This window comes from Harpia harpyja, chromosome Z (assembly GCF_026419915.1).
Source record: "Harpia harpyja isolate bHarHar1 chromosome Z, bHarHar1 primary haplotype, whole genome shotgun sequence".
Lineage (NCBI taxonomy): Eukaryota > Metazoa > Chordata > Aves > Accipitriformes > Accipitridae > Harpia > Harpia harpyja.
In genome coordinates this window covers 60760112-60782286 of record NC_068969.1, presented here as the reverse complement: position 1 = coordinate 60782286, position 22175 = coordinate 60760112, and the positions used below count along the sequence as shown (strand labels likewise).

The 22175-nt window shown below is 44.5% G+C and overlaps 1 long non-coding RNA gene across 1 annotated transcript in view; it reads left to right on the top strand.

The window, feature by feature from the left end:
• LOC128137544 (uncharacterized) overlaps nt 1-16634 on the top strand; it is a 44098-nt gene extending 27464 nt beyond the window's left edge. Inside the window, exon 4 of the long non-coding RNA XR_008233725.1 lies at nt 15691-16634. This is a non-coding gene — a long non-coding RNA (uncharacterized LOC128137544). The remainder of the gene's footprint in view (nt 1-15690) is intronic.
• Nucleotides 16635-22175: the final 5541 nt, after the last annotated feature.

Below are 22175 nucleotides of genomic sequence, written 5' to 3'. Positions count from 1 at the left end.
TAAGGGCACAGAACAACATAGCACTGGGTAATACTAGGAAGGGAGCAGGAAACCAAATGAAGAACACTGTTATTTCACTGCACAATTCCATGGTGCTCTGCGGGTCGTCCCTACCGTGCACAGTCCTGAATGGTGACAGAATAGAATCATAGAATCATAGAATCATTTCGGTTGGAAAAGACCTTCAAGATCATCAAGTCCAACCATTAACCATGCCCCCTAAACCATGCCCTGGAGTACCCTGTCCACTCGCTTTTTGAATACCTCCAGGGATGGTGACTCAACCACTTCCCTGGGCAGCCCATTCCAATGTTTGACAACCCTCTCAGTAAAAAAATTTTTCCTAATATCTAACCTAAATCTCCCTTGCCTCAACTTGAGGCCATTTCCTCTTGTCCTATCTCCAGCCACCTGACAGAAGAGACCAGGACCCACCTCACTACAACCCCCTTTCAGGTAGTTGTAGAGAGCGATAAGGTCTCCCCTCAGCCTCCTCTTTTCTAGACTGAACAACCCCAGATCCCTCAGCCGCTCCTCATAAGACTTGTGCTCCAGGCCCCTCACCAACTTGGTTGCCCTTCTCTGGACACGCTCAAGCAGCTCAACGTCTTTCCTGTAGTGAGGGGCCCAAAACTGAACACAGTACTCGAGGTGCGGCCTCACCAGTGCCGAGTACAGGGGAACAACCACCTCCCTGTTCCTGCTGGCCACACTGTTCCTGATACAGGCTAGGATGCGATTAGCCTTCTTGGCCACCTGGGCACACTGCTGGCTCATATTCAGCCGGCTGTCAACCAGCACGCCCAGGTCTTTCTCTGCCGGGCAGCTTTCCAGCCACTCTTCCCCAAGCCTGTAGCGCTGCATGGGGTTGCCGTGACCGAAGTGCAGGACCCGGCACTTGGCCGTGTTAAACTTCATACAATTGGCCCTAGCCCATCGATCCAGCCTGTCCAGATCTCTTTGTAGAGCTTGCCTACCGTCAAGCAGATCGACCCTGCCTCCCAACTTGGTGTCGTCTGCAAACTTGCTGAGGGTGCACTCAATCCCCTCATCCAAATCATCAATAAAGATATTAAACAGAGCAGGGCCCAACACCGAGCCCTGGGGAACACCACTCGTGACCCGCCGCCAACTGGATTTCACCCCATTCACCACTACCCTCTGGGCTTGGCCATCCAGCCAGTTTTTCACCCAGTGAATAGTGCACTTATCCAGGCCACGAGACGCCAGCTTCTCAAGGAGTATGCCATGAGAGACAGTGTCAAAGGCCTTGCTGAAGTCTAGGAAAATAACATCGACAGCCTTTCCCTCATCCACTAGGCGGGTTACCTGGTCATAGAAGGAGATCAGGTTGGTCAAGCAGGACCTGCCTTTCGTAAACCCATGCTGACTGGGCCTGATCCCCCTCTTATCCTGGAGCTGCTGTGCGAGTGCTCTCAAGACAAACCGTTCCATAATCTTTCCCGGTACCGAGGTCAGGCTGACAGGCCTGTAGTTCCCCGGATCCTCCCTCTGACCCTTCTTATAAATGGGAGTCACATTGGCAAGCCTCCAGTCCTCTGGGACTCCCCTGTTGACCAGGAACGCTGATAGATGATAGAGAGTGGCTTGGCAAGGACCTCTGCCAGTTCCCTCAGTACTCTTGGATGGATCCCATCAGGTCCCATAGATTTGTGAGTGTCCAGATGGCGTAACAGGTCCCTAACTAATTCCTCCTGGATTAAGGGGGGTATGTTATGCTCTTCATCCTTACCTTCCAGCTCATGAGGTGGAGTACCCTGAGGATGACTGGACTCACTATTAAAGACTGAGGCAAAGAAGGCATTAAGTACCTCGGCCTTTTCCTCATCACTGGTAGCTACGTTCCCTTCTGTATCCATTAAAGGATAGATATTCTCCTTGGGATTCTTTTTACTGTTAACATATTTGTAAAAACATTTTTTGTTGTCCCTTACGATAGTGGCCAGATTTAGTTCTAGCTGAGCTTTCGCCTTTCTAATTTTCTCTCTGTATGATCTAACAAGATCCCTGTACTCCTCCCAAGTTGCCTGCCCTTTCCTCCAGAGATTATAAACTCCTTTTTTTCTTAAGTCCTAGCAAAAGCTCCCCATTCAGCCAGGCCGGTCGTTTTCCTCGGCGGTTCGACTTGTGGCACATGGGAATAGCCTGGTCCTGAGCCATTAAGATTTCCTTTTTAAAGAATGTCCATCCCTCCTGGACCCCTTTGCCCTTCAGGACCATCTCCCAAGGGACTCTCTCAACCAGTGCCTTGAAGAGGCCAAAGTTAGCCCTCCAGAAGTCCATAGTGGTGGTTTTGCTGACCACCTTCTTTGCCTCACCAAGAATTGAAAATTCTACCATTTCATGGTCACTAAGCCCAAGACGGCCTCCAACCATCACACCTCCCACCAGTCCTTCCCTGTTCGTAAACAACAGGTCTAGCAAGGCTCCTCCCCTGGTTGGCTCACCCACCAGCTGTGTCAAGAAGTTATCTTATCTTCCACACACTCCAGGAACCTCCTAGATTGTTTACTCACTGCTGTGTTGTATATTTCCAGCAGATGTCTGGAAAGTTAAAGTCCCCCACAAGGACAAGGGCACACGATTCTGAGACCTACAATGATCATCTGGTCCAAATGCCTGACCACATCCAGGCTGCCCAAAAGTTAAGGCATGTTATTAAGGGCATTGTCCAAAAGCCTCTTAAACACTGACAGGCATGGGGCATTGACCACCTCTCTAGGAAGCCTGTTCCAGTGTTTGACCACCCTCTCGGTAAAGAAGTGTTTCCTAATGTCAAGTCTGAACCATCTCTGACACGTCTTTGAACCGTTCCCATGCATCCTGTCACTGGATCCCAGGGAGAAGAGATCAGCACCTCCCTCTCCACTTCCCCTCCTTAGGAAGCTGCAGAGAGCAATGAAGTCACCCCTCAGCCTCCTTTTTTCCAAGTTAGACAAACCCAGAGTCCTCAGCTGATCCTCACAGGACATGCCTTCCAGCCCTTCCACCATTTTTGTTACCCTCCTCTGCACACATTCAGGTGCCTTCACATTCTTCTTAAATTGTGGGGCCCAGAACTGCACACAGTGACTCAAGGTGAGTCCACACCATCACTAAATACAGTGGGACAATCACCACTTTTGACCGGCTGGCTATGCTATGAGGCACCCCAGGATGCGGTTTGCCCTCCTGGCTGCCAGGGCACACTGCTGACTCATACTGAGCCAGCTGCCAACCAGCACCCCCAGATCCCTTTCTGCAGGGCTGCTCTCCAGTCACTCCTCTCCCATTTTATACTCGTGTCCAGCATTACTCTGTCCCAGGTGCGGCATCCTGCATTTATTTTTGTTAAATTTCATGCCATTGTTGATTGCCCAAATGTTACAGGGGTTACGGTCAAAGATGAAAAGGTTCAGAAGGTGGTGGTATGGATGAAATAAGGAATAGTTTCTACTATCCTGGCTTCTTCAGAGTTGAAAACCTGGAAAGTACCCAAAGGTCTATGAAATGGTAAATGGCATGCAGGAAAGTGAAGAGGAAACTCATTCTTTCTTCTGGTCCAAGGACTAGAGGGCTTGCAAAGACACTAACTTGTAGTGGCTCAGATCAAACTGGAAAATATCTCTCTCCAAGGAGCTCACACCCAGGGAAGTCTTTGTCACAGGGTGATGTGCATACTGCAAGTTTTATACAGTCTCATAAAACAGCTGGCTAAAGTCATGGGAGAAAGGTTCACTGAAGATTATACAACAGCTCACCATCTCTGACTTGGGAAGCTGCTAGCAGAATATCATATTATGCTTGCTGTCTTCACATGCTTCCGGTCACAGCTCATGGAAGGGTACTCGGGACCTCTCTTATGGTCCATATGTTTATTCTTCAGTTAGAAATAATGTTCGTACTGAATGTACAAATGAGTGGTTGCATTGTTTTTCCCTTTTCCCTGACTGAGAAAATATTTCTTTCTGGCTGCTTTAGCATCTCCAGATGCAAGCAAGTGGGATGGTATTGGTCTTCTTGAGCTCCATGGGCAGCCTAAGAGGGAAGTCTTGTGCCTTTGTGCTCTGTACTGCTCCAGCTGGTTCTGTCCCTTGTGGAACTCTCAGGCTAGCTTTCATGAGGACCCGGTGCAAGATAAGAATCAAAAGCTCTGGGAAGAATCCAAGTAAAGAGGTGTCTCATATTTGCAGTTCATCCAGTTCAGCGAAAACCAAAACATTTCATGCAATCAGGTGCTGGTGTTCTGGGACTGCACTGTGCATTGGGATGGAAACAGATTTCAGATTCCTTGCTCCAGTGCAACCAAATTTTGTTCTCTGTCCCACACTGCTCATCTTAGGATGGAAATGGGAGTTTTTACTGTCTAAAACCTAAAACATAGACTCAGAGGAACACAACACTGAAAGGTACTGAAAGTGCCTCCAACCTATCAGTGGGCCACTGGTGAATACCTAGGAGAAAGGCAAATATGCAGTGAGCTTTCTTACCATAGTCCCCAGCTCCCAGCACAGGGTCTTCCTGAGCCTGGGGAATCCCTGAAGTTAGAAGCTGGATTTTATTCCATGGATTTGCCTGATTTGCCTAGAAGACTTGCCTTCTTGCTAGTCCAACCTGATGTCACATTTAGAGTTTGTCCCTGGCACTGGCAGGCTGAGAGCAAGACTGGGGCATCACTCAGCTCCATGGCATTTGACAATGTCTCTGCCTGTGTTTATTTGGTAACACATGTGTTCCTGTCTGTCTGTGCCTCCATGCCTGCAAAGAGCACTGCCTCCTCCACTGTTACTTGGCAGTGGGGCAATGAAGCATCCTCTAGCTTCCTATCCCAAAGCACACCTGCAGGGCAGGAGTGTGCCCTTGCTTTGAACCATGTTAGTGTGGGCACCCTGGCAGGACTTGCCCTCTTTATGTGCTTGTGGATGTGCTGAATAGCATCAGGCATGTCGCCCAGGTAATAATGAAATGTCATGCATACATATCTGTGCTGAAAAAATGGGTTAAAAATCTTAACAGTGGTGAGACACCCCCCCCCCCCCCCCGCCAAACCCTCAGAAGAAAACAGTAAAAGACGACTGTGTTCTGTGAAACAGGATCCAGTAAGGATTGTCCATGGATGAATGGCAAGAACTATCTGCCAAGTGCAGTCAGAGATTTTGCTCAGAGGGTCACTGTATCACAGATCAGAGTAATGCCACTGCACTGGAAAGGGTCTGAAACTGTTTCCAGAGAAGGCTAAGCTGCTGACTCCTCGCACAATACTGCAAGAATAGGTAATGCTGCTTGAACCTACTGCAAATTGTCTACTTTCTGTCCATTAATAAATTTTCCCCTGTATTGCAAAGAAAAATTTCATGCAAAGGTCCACATTGTGTCATCTTTCTCATATTGACAGTTCTGCTATGCCACTATTGAATTAGCCCTAAAAGAATTATTTTCTCCCAGATTCTTCTTCCTTAAAAAGATTCCAAAAAAGCTTTGGAAATAATGTGAACATAGTTGCCTATAAATATGAAAATCTGAAAGGTTTCTGACACCTAATTTTTCTCAACAGAAACTGTAACATCTTTTTTCAGAGCAGGTATGCATATGTTACAATGACAACAACTCTGTTAATAAATTATTCCATATGAGAACAAAAGAAACAAGGGCAAAAATCAGAAGTCTGTGAAGAATTTTTAAGAAGAGGGCAAATAACAAATGCATTGCAGATTTTCTTTTAACTTTCCTGTCTGATGCATTCTCTTGAAGCATAAAAATGTTTTAAGAACAGTACATGGGGAAATTTTGAATCTGAGCTCTGCAAAAAGGAAAAAGAAGGCTGTCAGGTACTTTAAAGAGATGGACGTAGTATTAAAAATGTCATTATATATACTGATATAGGTGTATCCAAACCCCACCCCTAAATTATTGGAATCAAATCACAAAATCTTTAGCATATAAAAACAAAGGTGAAATATAATTTTATTTCTTGTAAGAAAACAAAAAATCAATAACCTTGAAATAATTTCTAACATGAATGGAAGTCATAACATGAAACAAAACATTATCATTTATCCTTGAGTCATGAAGTGGAAATAAAAGACAACTGGAAGATTTGAGCCAATCTCTGCCTCAGGACACATCACCAGAACTTCACTGAAGTTACAGCTGTAGCTGTGGGCTGAATTAGACCCCAAATACAAGGTTTAAGGAGTATAATTTCTATTGATATAGACTGTAGCTTTGTATTAATAGTAAGTGTATCCTGTGTAATTCTTCTGCATTACGTGTGTACAATTGCTCTTCCTCAGTTCCAAAACAGAGTAGAGCAAATCTGGCAAAAGTGGATGTGGTTGATGGAATCAGTCTCTTTCACCTCCATCACTCCTTCCACCTCTGTGTTCTGACACCTAAATAAAAGATTATTTTATTCATAAGTTTGGTTACTGAAAATCACAATATGAAAAAGTTTGTATTTATGGCGGGGAATACTCTCAAAATCTTCAGGAAAGATTTTTATTATGCATGCATGGTTATCATTATTATTCAAAGCATTATTATTTTATCGTTCACGTATTAGAGTTACTGAATAGTTAAAACATCTGATGGATAATTTATGAGTGGAGGAGGAGGACCTCCCTGTTTATTAAGATGGGCACACAAGCAGACAGAATCATATAAATCTTAAATGACCATTCAGGAGGAACAAAAATTTGTATTATGTCATTTTAATGAATGAGGCCTAGGTTAAGATTAACCAGGGCTGCAGATATTATTTGCAGATATTGTGATTTTTAGTAGAGGTTTATGGCAGTGCCACTGCTAAAATTCACGACTTTTAAATTTTCTTGCCAAGCAACAGAAAGAAAGAGGAGCACCGCTGTGCAGGATGAACCTGTGCTCATTCAAGCAGGTCTGGTCATGGCAGACAGGCAAATGCTGTAGGTTTCAGTGCTCCCTCCTTGGTCAAACTTTGTTACCATTGCGATTCATGGGAGAACCGTGTCGGGTGGCAGCAGAGGCCGGTCAATGCAGGGCTGGTCAACGCATTGCACCTTGGCTTTTAACTGTGGATGAACTGCTCTCAGAAGTGAACACCTGGCAATAAAGTTTGACACCTGTTGCCCAGTACAACATGAATGCTTCAGATGATCAAGGGGATGTTAGGTGGGAAGGGTTGACAGGCAGCATACTCTGTATGGTTACAAATAGCATCAGACCTGTGCCTCCACAGAGCCACAGAAAGGCTCAGCAGCTGCTGAGTCCTGGACATACAAAGCGATGGATTCACGGTTGTAGCCCAGGGAAAACAGTGTAGGGATCATCTCTTGAACTATGTCTTCTCTCAGACAGCTGGGTGGAGAGAGGGGTGTTAGTGTGGCATCATCTAAGTGAGCACCAGGGCTGCCTGGTCACCTGCAAGGTGGCCTTTGCAAGGGCAGCAGAAAGTCTCCAGAACTGATTGCCTCTTTGAGGCTCCATGGTAAAAGCACTGCCAAGTAGCACGGAGTTTCAAATACTGGTTATCTCATGTCAGAGCCTGTGCACAGAGTTCTGCACAAAGGGGATACTCAGTGAAGTAAGTGGGAGCACCCTGGTACTTCATTTGGCCAGGACTGCCTTAGTATGCAGACCTACTCCACATGTTCCTTACCTTGGTGGAGCGAGAGCAAGACTTTGGTAGGACTCCTGAGTGATTAATTCTGAAGGTCAAAAGCTTTCTGTTAATAACTTTCTCATCAAAGCCTGTTCCTTCATCTAGGAGGAGTTTCCCATGAATGCGTAAGGGCAGGTGCAGACAGATGAGTCCCAGTCTGTGTGGATGGACTACTATGGTGCTGTAGTGTTTGTATGTGTTTACTTCTGTCCTGGTTTCAGCTGGGATAGAGTTAACTGTCTTCCTAGTAGCTGGTACGGTGCTATGTTTTGAGTTCAGTACCTGAAGAATGTTGATAACACTGATGTTTTCAGTTGTTGCTAAGTAATGTTTAGTCTAAAGTCAAGGATTTTTCAGCTTCTGATGCCCAGCCAGAGAGAAAGCTGGAGGGGCACAAGAAGTTGGCACAGGACACAGCCAGGGCACCTGACCCAAAGTGGCCAATGGGGTATTCCATACCATGTGATGTCACATCTAGTATAGGAACTGGCGAGTAGGGGCAGGGGAATCGCGGCTCGGGGACTAGCTGGGTGACAATCGGCGGGTGGTGAGCAACTGACCTGCGCATCATTTGTACATTCCAATCCTTTTATTATTGCTGTTGTCATTTTATGAGTGTTATCATTATCATTATTAGTTTCTTCTTTTCTGTTCTGTTAAACCGTTCTTATCTCAACCCACAAGTTTTCTTTTCCCGATTTTCTCCCTCATCCCACTGGGTGGGGGGGGAGTGAGTGAGCGGCTGTGTGGTGCTTAGCTGCTGGCTGGGGTTAAACCACGACAGTCCTTTTTGGTGCCCAACGTGGGGCATAAAGGGTTGAGATAACAACAAACCTGACCAGAGCTTGTTAAAACAAATTTGTTATAAGCATTCATTATATTGGTCTAATAGTCGCTGGTCATTATGTTGATTTATGTGTTCTTAGAGTTGTTGCTCTGGTTTTTAAAGTTCTGTTATGTATCACCTCGCTTGCTGTATGTAGTCCCTCTTCTGCTGCTTATCATCTGTGGGAGGTGGATTAAGGTTTTCGCTTTGATGTATTGTATAACACTGGTTTATGGTATGATAAAGTCATCGGTTGTGGGATAATCCAGTATTTGCACTCAACATTGTCACGTTTATACTCCAGGAGCCATCTGTGGGAAACTATTAATAATTACAGCATTTACCTTTCCTCCTTGGAAAACCAGTCTATGGGTGGGATACCTCTCCTCCCCTCTCCTTTCTCCTTCAGTCCAGTTACAATGGTGTTTGAGAATTTTGAAAAATTTGAATACACTTGGGATGTTGAGACCAGCATGGTCTTAGCTCTACTGCTAGGAATTAGCATGCTCCTGAATGTGGTTCAGCTCTTGTTTAAGGTTAAACAACTATTTAAGAAGATCACCCAGAGATCTGCCCCGAGGCTAGATAATTATGAGTGGCAGGGTGTGTGGGGTAGTATGGGCAAGTACCTAGAAAAGTGGGCACCTCCAGTGTTTTGGAAATTCACCCCTGAACAAGTGCAGAATCCGGAAGAACTAGTAAAATATTTGGAAAAGGTATGCTGTCTCCCTGGCAGCTCCAGAGAGATACAAATCACTGCAATGTGCTGGGGCCTGGCCCATGCCTATCAAGCCCTGTTCGACACCACTCAGTACCCTCAAGGGGAAGAGAAGGTCACTGGACCTAACAACAAAACGATGAGCACTGCGGTCACCCAAACCTCGGCAATGGGCGCTGTGGCCCCTCCAGCCCTGGCAACAAGCATCGCGGCCACCCAGACCTTGGTGACGGGCACCGCAACACCTCCAGCCCTGGCAACGAGCACTGTGGCTACCCAAACGTCAGCAACAGGCACTGCAGCCTCTCCAGCTGCAGCAACGAGCACAGCAGCTACCCAAACCTTGGCAACAGGCACTGCGGTCCCTCCAGCACCAGTGATGAGCACTGCTGCTACCCAAATCTTGGCGACAGACGCTGCGGTTATCCAAAACCCAGCGAGCAATACTGCAACTGAACCAGCGGACCAACCTGCACCAGTATCGGTTGCCCCCATACAGAAAAAGAAATATAGAAAAAAATCAGTTCGCTTAGCGAAGGATGAAGGTGAACCAGAGTCATCACAGGAACAGGAGGAAGAAGCAGAACCAGAGGTAATAACCCGGTCCCTATCCTTGAGTGAGCTGCGGGATATGCGAAAAGGTTTCGGCCGCCGTATAGGTGAGCATATTATCACCTGGCTCCTCCGATGCTGGGACAATGGGGCTAATAGCTTGGAATTAGAAGGTAGGGAAGCCAAGCAGCTGGGATCGCTTGCCAGGGAAGGTGGCATTGACAAGGCAATTGGAAAAGGGACACAAGCCATCAGCCTCTGGAGGCGACTCCTGTCAAGTGTGAAGGAAAGGTACCCCTTTAAGGAAGATGTTATATGTCAATCAAGCAAGTGGACAACCATGGAAAAAGGTATCCAATATCTGAGGGAATTAGCTGTGCTAGAGACGATTCATTATGACCCGGACAACCCACAATTACCCAAAGATCCAGATGAAGTCCAATGCACACGACCCAAGTGGTGAAAGTTTGTACGGAGCGCACCATTGTCCTCTGCCAACTCACTGGCAATAATGACCTGGAAAGACGAAGAGGCACCGACAGTGGATGAAGTGGCTCGCCAACTCCGTCAATACGAAGAAAATCTCTCCTCCTCCCTACAAGCCTGCATTTCAGCTGTGGAGAAGCTGTCTGAGGATTTCCAGCAATTCAAAGAGGATATATCCTTTTCCCCACCTCTAAGGACCAATGTCTCAGCTATTAGGAGTGAGCGCTCCTGTGCCCAAGAGAGAGAATATAGAAGGTACACACCGTGAGGTGCCCTGTGGTTTTACCTATGTGATCATGGAGAGGACATGAGGGAATGGGATGGAAAACCTACCTCGGTCCTAAATGCACGGGTACGTGAGCTGCGAGGAAAAACCACCACGAAAGGGGATTCTACCAGGGAAAATGCCGCTCCAGTTTCCAAACAGAGTAGAAGGGCTGATCTTATTTCTGATCCTCTTGAAGGGACTTCTGAGCCAATTTTACAAGAAGTGAATACTGGATACTCTGACCAGAATTAGAGGGGCCCTGCCTCCAGCCAGGTGGGGGAAAGGGATAACCGGGTCTATTGGACTGTGTGGATTCGATGGCCTGGCACATTAGACCCACAGGAGTATAAGGCTCTAGTAGACACCGGCACACAGTGCACTCTAATGCCATCAAGTTATAAAGGGGCAGAACCCATTTGTATTTCTGGTGTGACAGGGGGATCCCAAGAGTTAACTGTATTGGAAGCTGAAGTAAGCCTAACTGGGAATGAATGGCAGAAACACCGCATTGTGACTGGTCCAGAGGCTCCGTGTATCTTTGGCATAGACTATCTCAGGAGAGGGTATTTTAAGGACCCAAAGGGGTATTGATGGGCTTTTGGTATAGCTGCCTTGGAGACGGAGGGCACTGAACAGCTGTCTACCCTGCCTGGTCTCTCTCAAGACCCTTCGATTGTGGGGTTGCTGAGGGTTGAAGAACAACAAGTGCCAATTGCTACCACGATGGTGCACCGGTGGCAATATCGTACCAACCGAGACTCTCTGATTCCCATCCACAAGTTGATTCGCCAACTGGAGAGCCAAGGAGTGATCAATAAAACTCGCTCACCCTTTAATAGTCCCATGTGGCCAGCGCGAAAGTCTAACGGAGAGTGGAGACTAACAGTTGACTATTGTGGCCTGAATGAAGTTACGCCACCACTGAGTGCTGCCGTTCCAGATATGCTAGAACTTCAATACAAACTAGAGTCAAAGGCAGTCAAGTGGTATGCTACAATTGACATTGCTAATGCGTTTTTCTCAATCCTTCTGGCAGCAGAGTGTCATCCACAATTTGCCTTTACTTGGAGGGTTGTCCAGTACACTTGGAATCGATTGCCCCAGGGGTGGAAACACAGCCCCACCATTTGCCATGGACTAATCCAGACTGCACTGGAAAAAGGTGAAGCTCCGGAACACCTGCAATACATTGATGACATCTTTGTATGGGGCAACACGGCAGAAGAAGTCTTTGAGAAAGGGAAGAAAATAATCCAAATCCTTCTGAAAGCCAGTTTTGCCATAAAAGAAAGTAAGGTCAAGGGACCTGCACAGGAGATCCAATTTTTAGGAATAAAATGGCAAGATGGACATCGTCAGATCCCTGTGGATGTGATCAACAAAATAGCAGCTATGTCCCCACCGACTAATAAAAAGGAAACACAGGCTTTCTTAGGTGTTTTGGGCTTTTGGAGAATGTATATTCCAAATTACAGTCTGATTGTAAGCCCTCTCTATCAAGTGACCCAGAAGTATAATGATTTTAAATGGGGCCCTGAGCAACAACAAGCCTTTGAACAAATTAAATGGGAGATTGTTCATGCAGTAGCCCTTGGACCAGTCTGGGCAGGACAAGATGTTAAAAATGTGCTCTACACTGCAGCTGGGGAGAATGGCCCTACCTGGAGCCTCTGGCAGAAAGCACCTGGGGAGACCCGAGACTGACCCCTGGGGTTCTGGAGTCGAGGATATCGAGGAGTCGAGGATATCAAGGATCCGAGGCTTGCTATACTCCAACTGAAAAAGAGATATTGGCAGCATATGAAGGAGTTCGAGCTGCCTCAGAAGTGGTTGGTACTGAAACACAGTTCCTCTTAGCACCCCATCTGCCAGTGCTGGGCTGGATGTTCAAAGGGAGGGTCTCCTCTACACATCATGCAGCTGATGCCACATGGAGTAAGTGGATTGCACTGATCACACAATGGGCTCACATAGGAAACCCCAGCCACCCAGGAATTTTGGAAGTGATCACGGACTGGCCAGAAGGTGAAGATTTTGGAATGCTGCCAGAGGAGGAGGTGACATGTGCTGAAGAAGCCCTGCTGTATAATAAACTGCCAGAAAATGAGAGGCAATATGCCCTGTTCACTGACGGATCCTGTTGCATTGTGGGAAAGCATCGGAGGTGGAAGGCTGCTATATGGAGTCCTACACAACAAGTCGCAGAAACTGCTGAAGGAGAAGGTGAATCGAGTCAGTTTACAGAGGTGAAAGCCATCCAGTTAGCGTCAGATATTGCTGAAAAAGCGGCCAGTGCTTTATCTCTGTACTGACTCGTGGATGGTGGCAAATGCCCTGTGGGGGTGGTTACAGCAATGGAAGCAGAGCAAGTGGCAGCGCAGAGGTAAACCCATTTGGGCTGCCGCACTGTGGCAAGATATTGCGTCCCGGCTAGAGAATCTGGTGGTAAAAGTACGTCATGTAGATGCTCACATACCCAAGAGTCGGGCCACTGAAGAACATCAAAATAACCAACAGGTGGATCAGGCTGCCAAGATTGAAGTGTCTCAAGTGGACGTGGACTGGCAACATAAGGGTGAGCTATTTATGGCTCAGTGGGCCCATGATACTTCAAGCCATCAGGGAAGAGATGCAACATATAGATGGGCTCGTGATCAAGGGGTGGACTTGACCATGGACACTATCGCACAGGTTATCCATGAATGTGAAACCTGTGCTGCAATTAAGCAAGCCAAGTGGTTAAAGCCCCTGTGGTATGGAGGGTGATGGCTGAAATATAAAGATGGGGAAGTCCGATGTGTGCCTCAAGGGGATTTGATTTTAGGTGAGAATAGCCAGAAGTAAACTGTATGATATTAGTTGCTATATAACCCTGCTACTGTATGTTATCATTGATATAACTGTTACATGAGTTGCTGGAGTGTGTTCAGAGAAGGGCAACCAAGTTGGTGAGGGGCCTGGAGCACAAGTCTTATGAGGAGCGGCTGAGGGAACTGGGGTTGTTTAGTCTGGAGAAAAGGAGGCTGAGGGGAGACCTTATAGCTCTCTACAACTACCTGAAAGGAGGTTGTAGTGAGGTGGGTCCTGGTCTCTTCTGTCAGGTGGCTGGAGATAGGATGAGAGGAAATGGCCTCAAGTTGAGGCAAGGGAGATTTAGGTTAGATATTAGAAAAATTTTTTTACTGAGAGGGTTGTCAGACATTGGAATGGGCTGCCCAGGGAAGTGGTTGAGTCACCATCCCTGGAGGTATTCAAAAAGCAAGTAGACGGGGTACTTCAGGACATGGTTTGGTGGGCATGGATGATGGTTGGACTCAATGATCTGGAAGGTCTTTTCCAACCTAAATGATTCTATGATTCTATGAGTCTATATGCTATATCCATAGTACTATAGTAAGAATCACTTAGATCAAGCTAGAATGAACTATGATAAAACTGAGTGAAGCGCAGTAGTGATGGAACCAGAACTGACTCCAGCATGCAACAATCCAATGGTGCACACCATCCTCCTGCTGTGTCAAATGTCACCTGCTTGTCACACCGCACTGAAGCCCAATTCTGCTCTACCGACTGAGAGGACTTTGCTCCATCCCTCCTGCCCAGAAAGACTGGTATGACAGATGGAGCCCAGAGTCGGGAACTAAATGAACTCAACGAACATTTTATGAACATAACCCATAAACTAAAGGAATGATATCTCTATGTGTGTATACATATATATATAATATCATTGTTCATATGTCTCAAAGGGATGGAAAAGGTGATGATGATTGACCAGGATGTAACTAAAGGTATGGGAAGTAAGCATGATGTCAATGGTATAGAATAAGGGGTGGATACTGTCCTGGTTTCAGCTGGGATAGAGTTAACTGTCTTCCTAGTAGCTGGTACAGTGCTATGTTTTGAGTTCAGTATGCGAAGAATGTTGATAACACTGATGTTTTCAGTTGTTGCTAAGTAGTGTTTAGACTAAAGTCAAGGATTTTTCAGCTTCTGATGCCCAGCCAGAGAGAAAGCTGGAGGGGCACAAGAAGTTGGCACAGGACACAGCCAGGGCACCTGACCCAAAGTGGCCAACGGGGTATTCCATACCATGGGACGTCCCATTTAGTACAGGAACTGGGAAGGGGGGGCAGGGAATCGCCACTCAGGGACTAGCTGGGTGTTAATTGGTGGGTGGTGAGCAATTGCACTGTGCATCATTTGTACATTCCAATCCTTTTATTATTGCTGTTGTCATTTTATGAGTGTTATCATTATCATTATTAGTTTCTTCTTTTCTGTTCTATTAAACCGTTCTTATCTCAACCCACAAGTTTTACTTTTTTTCCCAATTTTCTCCCGCATCCCACTGGGTGGGGGGGGAGTGAGTGAGCGTCTGCGTGGTGCTTAGCTGCTGGCTGGGGTTAAACCACGACAACTTCGTACCCAGGAGCCATGCTCTTTAGGACATGCTTTAGTTTACCATTTTGAATGCATTAGAAACTGCATGTGGGTAGTAATACCTCCTTAATTTTTTATCCAGAAATGTATTTGCACTCCTTCAGTCTAATGTGAGTTCCCCTGACAGTCTGAGAGATCATTTATACTTCTAATATGAACGCCTAACTGGTGTGAAAGATTTGCTTTGCTTTGCTTTGTATCCTCTGTTAGACAGACTAATGTACAAGCTGTAAACTGAATTGAAGATGTATTTGGAGCAGCAGACTGTTCTGATTTTTTTTTTCAAAAACTGCAATTAAAAACTGAGTTCTGTGCCTAAATCCAGCAGTTTCATCCCCTTCTGTATTTTTTTACTTTGTAACACCTTTATTAGAGCTACAATGTCATAGAATAGTTTAGGTTGGAAGGGATCTCCAGAGACCTTCTAGTCCAGCCTCCGGCTCAAAGCAGGTCTAATTGGATTAGATTGCTCAGGGCCATGCCCAGTTAAGTCTGGACCACCTCCAAGGATGATCTAACAACATCTCTGGGCAACCTGCGTCAGTATTTAACCACCTTCATGGCAAAAATATTTCCTACTACTTAATCAGAACTTCCCACGTTCTAACTTGTGTTCATTGTTTCTTGTCCTGTCACTGTGCATGTCTGGGAAGGGTCTGGTTTTATCCTCTCTATATCCTCTGATCAGGTACTTGTAGTGAACAAAAAGATGTCCCACTTCCCTTCTCTTCTCCAAGATGAACTGTTCCTTCTTCCAGAGCCTCTCTTTGTACATCATGTGCTCTGACTGCTGACCATCCTGGTGGCCTCCAGTGGACTTGCTCCAGTCTGTCAATGTCCATTTTGTACTGGGGAACCAGAACTAGACACAGTACTCCAGATGCAGTTTTGCAAGTGCCGAATAGAGGGGAAGGATCACTCTACCGGACGTGCCAGCTACGCATGTACCAATACAGCCCTGGATGCAGTTGGCCCTCTTTGCTGCAAGGACACACTGCTGATTCATGTTTGACTTGCTGTCCACGAGGACCTTGAGATCTTCTTCTGCAGAACTGCTTCTCTGACAGTCAGCCCCAGCCTGTATTGTTGCATGGGGTTATTCTATCCCAGAAGCAAGACTGAATTTTCTCCTGTTGCACTTCACCAGGTTCCTGTAGCCCATTTCTCCAGATCCCTCTGAAGAGTAGCCTTTCCCTCCAATGAACTGACCACTCCTCCCAATTTGGTGTCATCCACAAATCTGCTGAGAGAAGACACCATCTTATCATCCTGGTCATTGATGAAGACATTAAACCATCTTTGTACCAGTCTTGATCCCTGAGGGATGCCACTGGTTACCAATCACCAGCTGTCCAGCCAGTTTCAACCCACTGCATTGTCCACTTATCCAGTCCATATCTCACCAGTTTGGTGGTAAGGAGATGTGGAGGTTTAAGCCCAGCAGGCAATAAAGCACCACAAGGCTGCTCGCTCACTCCTCCCCAACCCATCCAGTGGGATGGGGAGGACAATCAGAAAGGAGAAAGAAGAAAAAAAAAAAATAGAACCTCGTGGGTTGAGATAAGGACAGTTTACTGGGACAACACAACGAGAGAAGTTACAACAACAACAGTACTAATAAAAGAATATACAAAACGAGTGATGCACAGTGCAACTGCTCACCACCCAGAACCTGATGCTCTGCCACTCCCCCCACAGAGAGAACACACCCCCGGCCCGCTCCCCAGTTATATACTGAGCATGATGTCACATGGTATGGAATAGCCTTTTGGCTAGTTCAGGTCAGCTGTCCTGGCTGTGCCCCCTCCCAGCTTCCTGCGAAAATTAACTCTATCCCAACCAAACCCAGGACAGGAGACTATGGGAGATTGTGTCAAAGGCAGTATAAAGTCAAGGTATACAACATCCACTGCCTTGTCCATGGCACTGGTCTCCTCATGTGGAAAATGATGAGGAGAAGCAACCTTGAGTGAAGTTCCTCCAAAGAATTGTCTAGCAAAAGCAAACCTTCCAGGGACAGTGCCAGCTGCATGGGACTCCAGGGGACTGGTAGTCTCACTTAGAAACAGACAGGCTCCCTGTTGAGGGTGTGCTGTGTGTATTGGTGGCATAGCCCATGTCCTCCAAGCACCAGAGGCAGAAGGATCCCTCCAAAAATAGCCATTATCTATTGTTCCAGACAACATTTTCTCCCGCACATTTTGGAGACAAGTGTTGCGTCTTCAGTATGCTTACTGGGTGCCCTATGGTTACAGGAGGCTGACCACTGTCTGCTCTTATTTTTGGCAGTTAGTTTTTCTGCAGCCTTATGTGCCAAAGAAACTTGCAGGTCCAGCCTCAGGAGGAACTTTTAATCTTCTGTCTGAGTATACTAAGCAAAGAAGGCTGTTGCTTCTGCTTTTCTTGTCCAGTCTTCCTCTGAAGGCCTCGTAGATGTCCCAGTTATGACCTGCAACTGTCGTGCCAGACAGGCTAAGGGACAGGTTGTGTTATAATGAGGCAGAAGAAGGGGCACATCGCACAAAGATGTTTCAAAATCTGCTGGCTAACTGGAAGCTGCTGTAAATTCAGTTATGTGAAGGACTTACAGCTCTGTGGATTGTAGTCACAGATCCTGAAAGGCAGAATCATTTTTGTTTAGCTGCTGACTTTTAAGGACATAAGTCCATCTGGGGTCTTTCTGACTTGGTATCTTGACCCCAACAGGCATCAGGAATGGGTGGTTAGAGAAATAGTATCTGGCAACTGTGCAACGGCATGCACACAGACTCTTGAACAATGCTGCACCACTGGAGCTTTCTGGTTGTCTGGAGCTTGGCAGCTCCATGACACAGCACTTGCATTTGCATCACTGTGCTTAATTATTTGGGTGAACTGTGGACTTTTCCGGTCACGTCTCTTGAACTTGCTCAAGTCAGTATCTGAAAGTGGTCCTGCTGCCTTCATTAGCTTGCAATTGATAAAAAGCCTGCAACATACCCTCTCTCTCAGAAAAGTCTTGGGACTTTTTAGTATGTCTGTTCTTAGTGTCATGGGAAGGCAGAAGGTTTGTTTAAATATCTGTGTTCAAGAAGTCACAGTTTGTGGTCACAGTGGCTCGGCAGAAGCATGTGAAATGATTCATCAGAGGACATCATTGCTGCTTTGGGGAGCAGGGCTCATGGTGGCTCACGAGATCTCCTGGAAGATCATGAGAATCACCTGGGCCAGAAAGTATGATAATTTAAACTAAATAATTTGGCTGGTTGGGTAAATAGTGAGTCACTGAGCGGGGCCTTCATAACTGCATTGTCAACTGCAAAGTGAACCATTCACTGGAGGGATAAGCAGAAAAAATATGAGATCTCAGCATATTATGAAATCTTATGATATCAGTGAAAAGGGGGAGTTTATGAGAGAAACTTTGAGAAATAAATTAAATGTATTCCTTAAAGTTGATCAAGAGTTTGTAGACAGGAAGACAAAGTTTACATGGAAGAGTTCTCTGGAGAAAAGAGATCTGTAAGCAGTTCTGCATTCAGAATTCATGTGAGCCACTGAAGGCTAATAACTGGGAAGAACAGTCTATGCAAAATATTAAAGAAGAGGACAGTTCTTCTCAGGGATACTGAGGGCAGCAGTCAGGTTTTACCTGCACACCAAAGCTCACCTCTCTCTGATGTTTTACAGAGGGTTCTGGCCAACCTTACTCTGCCTTTGCAGTTCTTGCATTACTTAACTACGGCATGAGCTGCAAAGTCCGCAGCGTAGGGATGTTCTACAATCCTGCCTTCTTGGTGCTCACAGAAAGGATTAAGGATTATATTGCTGCTGGTGTCAATGCGGAGGAAAAGTTGTTATAGGTATAAAATTCCTCTTTCACACACACACACAAAAAAAAAGAAATGGGATTCCGCTGTTTTATTAAGCACTTGCTCAAACCTTACAGAGAACATTTGTAAAGCATGTAAGTACATTTCTGAAAACAAATGAAGTTCTGATGCCAGTTAGGTGTTGAAATGAATACCATTAATGCAAAACTCTATTGCCAGAGTTTTCAAATTTTAAAAATCTCTGTTTTGCACACTTTACTGGCCAAATGACTGTGTTACACAGGCTGTCTGTCTGCAATGTGCTCTATCTACAAGATCACGGCCACCTGAAATGAACCTTGGAAGATCATTATTGTTATCTAAACTACAGAAGAGGTGAGTTTTAAGGGGCTTAATAAAATATGCAAAGTTAATAAACATGACCAAGCTAAATTATTCCATTTGAGAAGAGCACACATGTTTTAGGAAATGATTTGACAGTGGAGAAACTCAGAGATGTGATCTTACTAGGCAGTGTTGCATTTTGTGCAGTAGCATGATATGCCTTGACAAATTGACGTGTGCTGAGTTTGCTAAACAGAAGCTTTGAAATACTTTCCTGGGTTTTTAAAAGTCCTCAGCTGATCAGCCCAAAAGAGCCACTAGTCTATATGCATGGATAAGAGCTTATTCTGCTCTGCTTTGCTCATCATGATGTCATTTAAATTGGTGCAAAGGATGCAAAAAAGATTTAAAGATTTACCTTTCCTATTTGTTTTGTGCTTGTTGTGTATGTAATACCTGCATGGTATGGAAAGGAGCTTGGTCTTCCATGGTGGAGTTCCAGTCAGATTTCTGTATTTAGTGCCGTTTCCTGCTATATTATTTGGACTGACATGGGGCTGGTATTTCAATGTCACCTTAACAGCAATGAATATTTGTGTGTAAGGTTTTATGTAAGTGGTTTAGGCATTGCTCTTCTGTCATCTCTCTGCAATATTATTTTGTGTTCTAGAAGAGAAAAATATTCTAGCTCTTGTTTTTATCTATAGACTAAAATAACTAGAAATATTCAGAAAGAAATAAATTATTAATGCCCAATGTATTGTCCCACTTTTATTTATCTTGAGGATATGTTTACATTTTGCATGCCTCGATGAATTGATGAATTTTTCTTGGTTTTTTAGTTGCTGTTTTCTATGAGGAAAAATTATAGTGTTGAGAACTAGAGACTATTATAAAGTATGGCTGCTGTAATCAAGAAGTGTGTGTTTTCTCTGGGATGAAATGAAATGTCTCCCTTATTCCCTGTAGAGGATGGAGTGAACATAAGCAAACTGTAAGCAATTTTTACTCCTAGGCACTGTAAGGAGACTGAATCAAATTGGCTCTGGAGCTGCATTCTACTTGTCTAATAGGTTACTTTTTTTTTTCTTTTATGGGTTTTTGTTTTAATGCATTTCTGATGAAAAAGGGACATAAAACACTCCTCCGAAGAAATATTTTCTTGAAGAACTACCTCTTTTACCAGATCTGAAAGCTCAGGTTCTTATGCAGATTGATATTTTCATAAAAGAACTGTTTTTCTGTACCAAATGTTGCTACTATAGATGCAATCTACAAATGGACCTTTACAAGGTAATGATTTATATTTACAAAAAATGGGTTTGATATAAAATATAGTTCAGAACAGAAACGATAAGAAATTTTTGAGTGATTTTTGTGAAGTTCATTTCCAGAATACAATTCAGCATAACCCATGTATATAGTTCAAGGGTCTATGAGTTCAGCCCACTTCCACTGTGGTTTGTGTTGGAAAAAGGACAAGGATCTTTCTTTTCCTTTGAGAATCAAGTAATCTGACTAACAATTGGCATCTGGGAGCTGGAGCAACAATGGAGAGAGATTGTGTGTGGTGGCTTTTCATGAAATATGCAGCTACCTTAGGCACAGTAGTAGGAAGGAGGCACAAAGGTCAGTTTTAATCTCTACTTCCTGAAATCACCGGAATTTTGAATCTGAACCCCAAAAGCAATGAAAAAGGAAAAATTTTGCTGTGTTTACTGATTGACAGGTAGTTCCCCGTTTCTTCTATTTTTGTGACTTTTTTACTGTAACTAATTTTATGTGTGAGATTTCACTTCGAATAAACTTTTCCTTACTGTGCCCATAACATATCCCTTATCCTCCCTAGAAAGTGACTTTAAGAAAAGCGAAGCTATCACCAATCTTCTGCAGGATAATCATGTGCTTTGGAAACACATGTAGCTCTGCCTATTTGCAGAGCTAAAGAAGTGGTCCTTAGTGATTTGGGTTAATTTAATTACCCCGTGATTCTTTCAAATACATTTCTGTTTGTCTTCTGTTTTTCTCAGGCAATTCTAACATGAATTGTGTCTCTAATCTGTACAAGTTGAACAAGAGTACTTTTAACTAAGTTACTTAAAATTCAGTGCATCAGTGTGAATCTTCACACCTCAGAATCTGAATGGTCTCTCCCTGAAATGTGTCTTGTCATTTCAGCATCCAGCTATTTTTCCAAAATGACTGGATTTGGGCCATATATTTAACATCATTCTGTTATATACTGGAAATTTGGGGTTTAATTCAAAATCCCCTATGTCAGTTACTTGGCAATCTTACCGAGACCACTGTCTCAAATTTTTAAAGTGCTAATTCTTAGGTAGTTCTTTTGGACACACTAACTCATACTCCGGTATTTTATGCACACATTGACATATGGTTAAAGATTTTGAAAATGACCTTTTCATGGCTAAAAAGGATTTACCTCTGATTTTTTTGTATTTCTGATCCTCAAGCTATAAACTTGCATTTTAGGGAACAATTTTAGAGAACTACCTTATGTTGTAAATCCAAACTTCAGAGGTTGCAGAATTTCTTCTTTTTTTTTTAGCTGCAATTTTTTTCCAAGTAGATGATAATAGATTTTTTTTATTTTTAAGAGCTCTTTCTTTGAGTTAAATAACCATTATCCTTTAAGTATAGGATTCATTGGGATGGACTATCTTGGAAGGAGTTTATCTTAAAACTTAAAGAATTTGCCCAGCTTCTATTAGGAGTCACTGCTGTAATACAGAAATGGGTACCCGAAAGTCTCTTCATCTCTCTTCCATTTACCTTTTTTTTAAAATCAGTTTTTATAGGCTTTTCCAATAAAAGACTGTCTGAACACTTTTATTTTTCTATTTTGAAGCAAACTTTTATGTCTCCATCACAGTTTGTTTGGGAACAAGAAATACTTTTTGATGAAGAAGAATCTCTTCATTGCCTGTATTGCCTGGTTTTCCAAGTCAGGTGTTAAAGGTCTATCAAAGTCTGAAAAGTTGAGGGACTATTGCAAGGTCCTTGATTAGCCACTTCTTACTTTTCTTTCTGTAATGCCACTCTATGTCCTAAAATATCTTAACTAAACTTTAGGCTGCTGTGTCCAC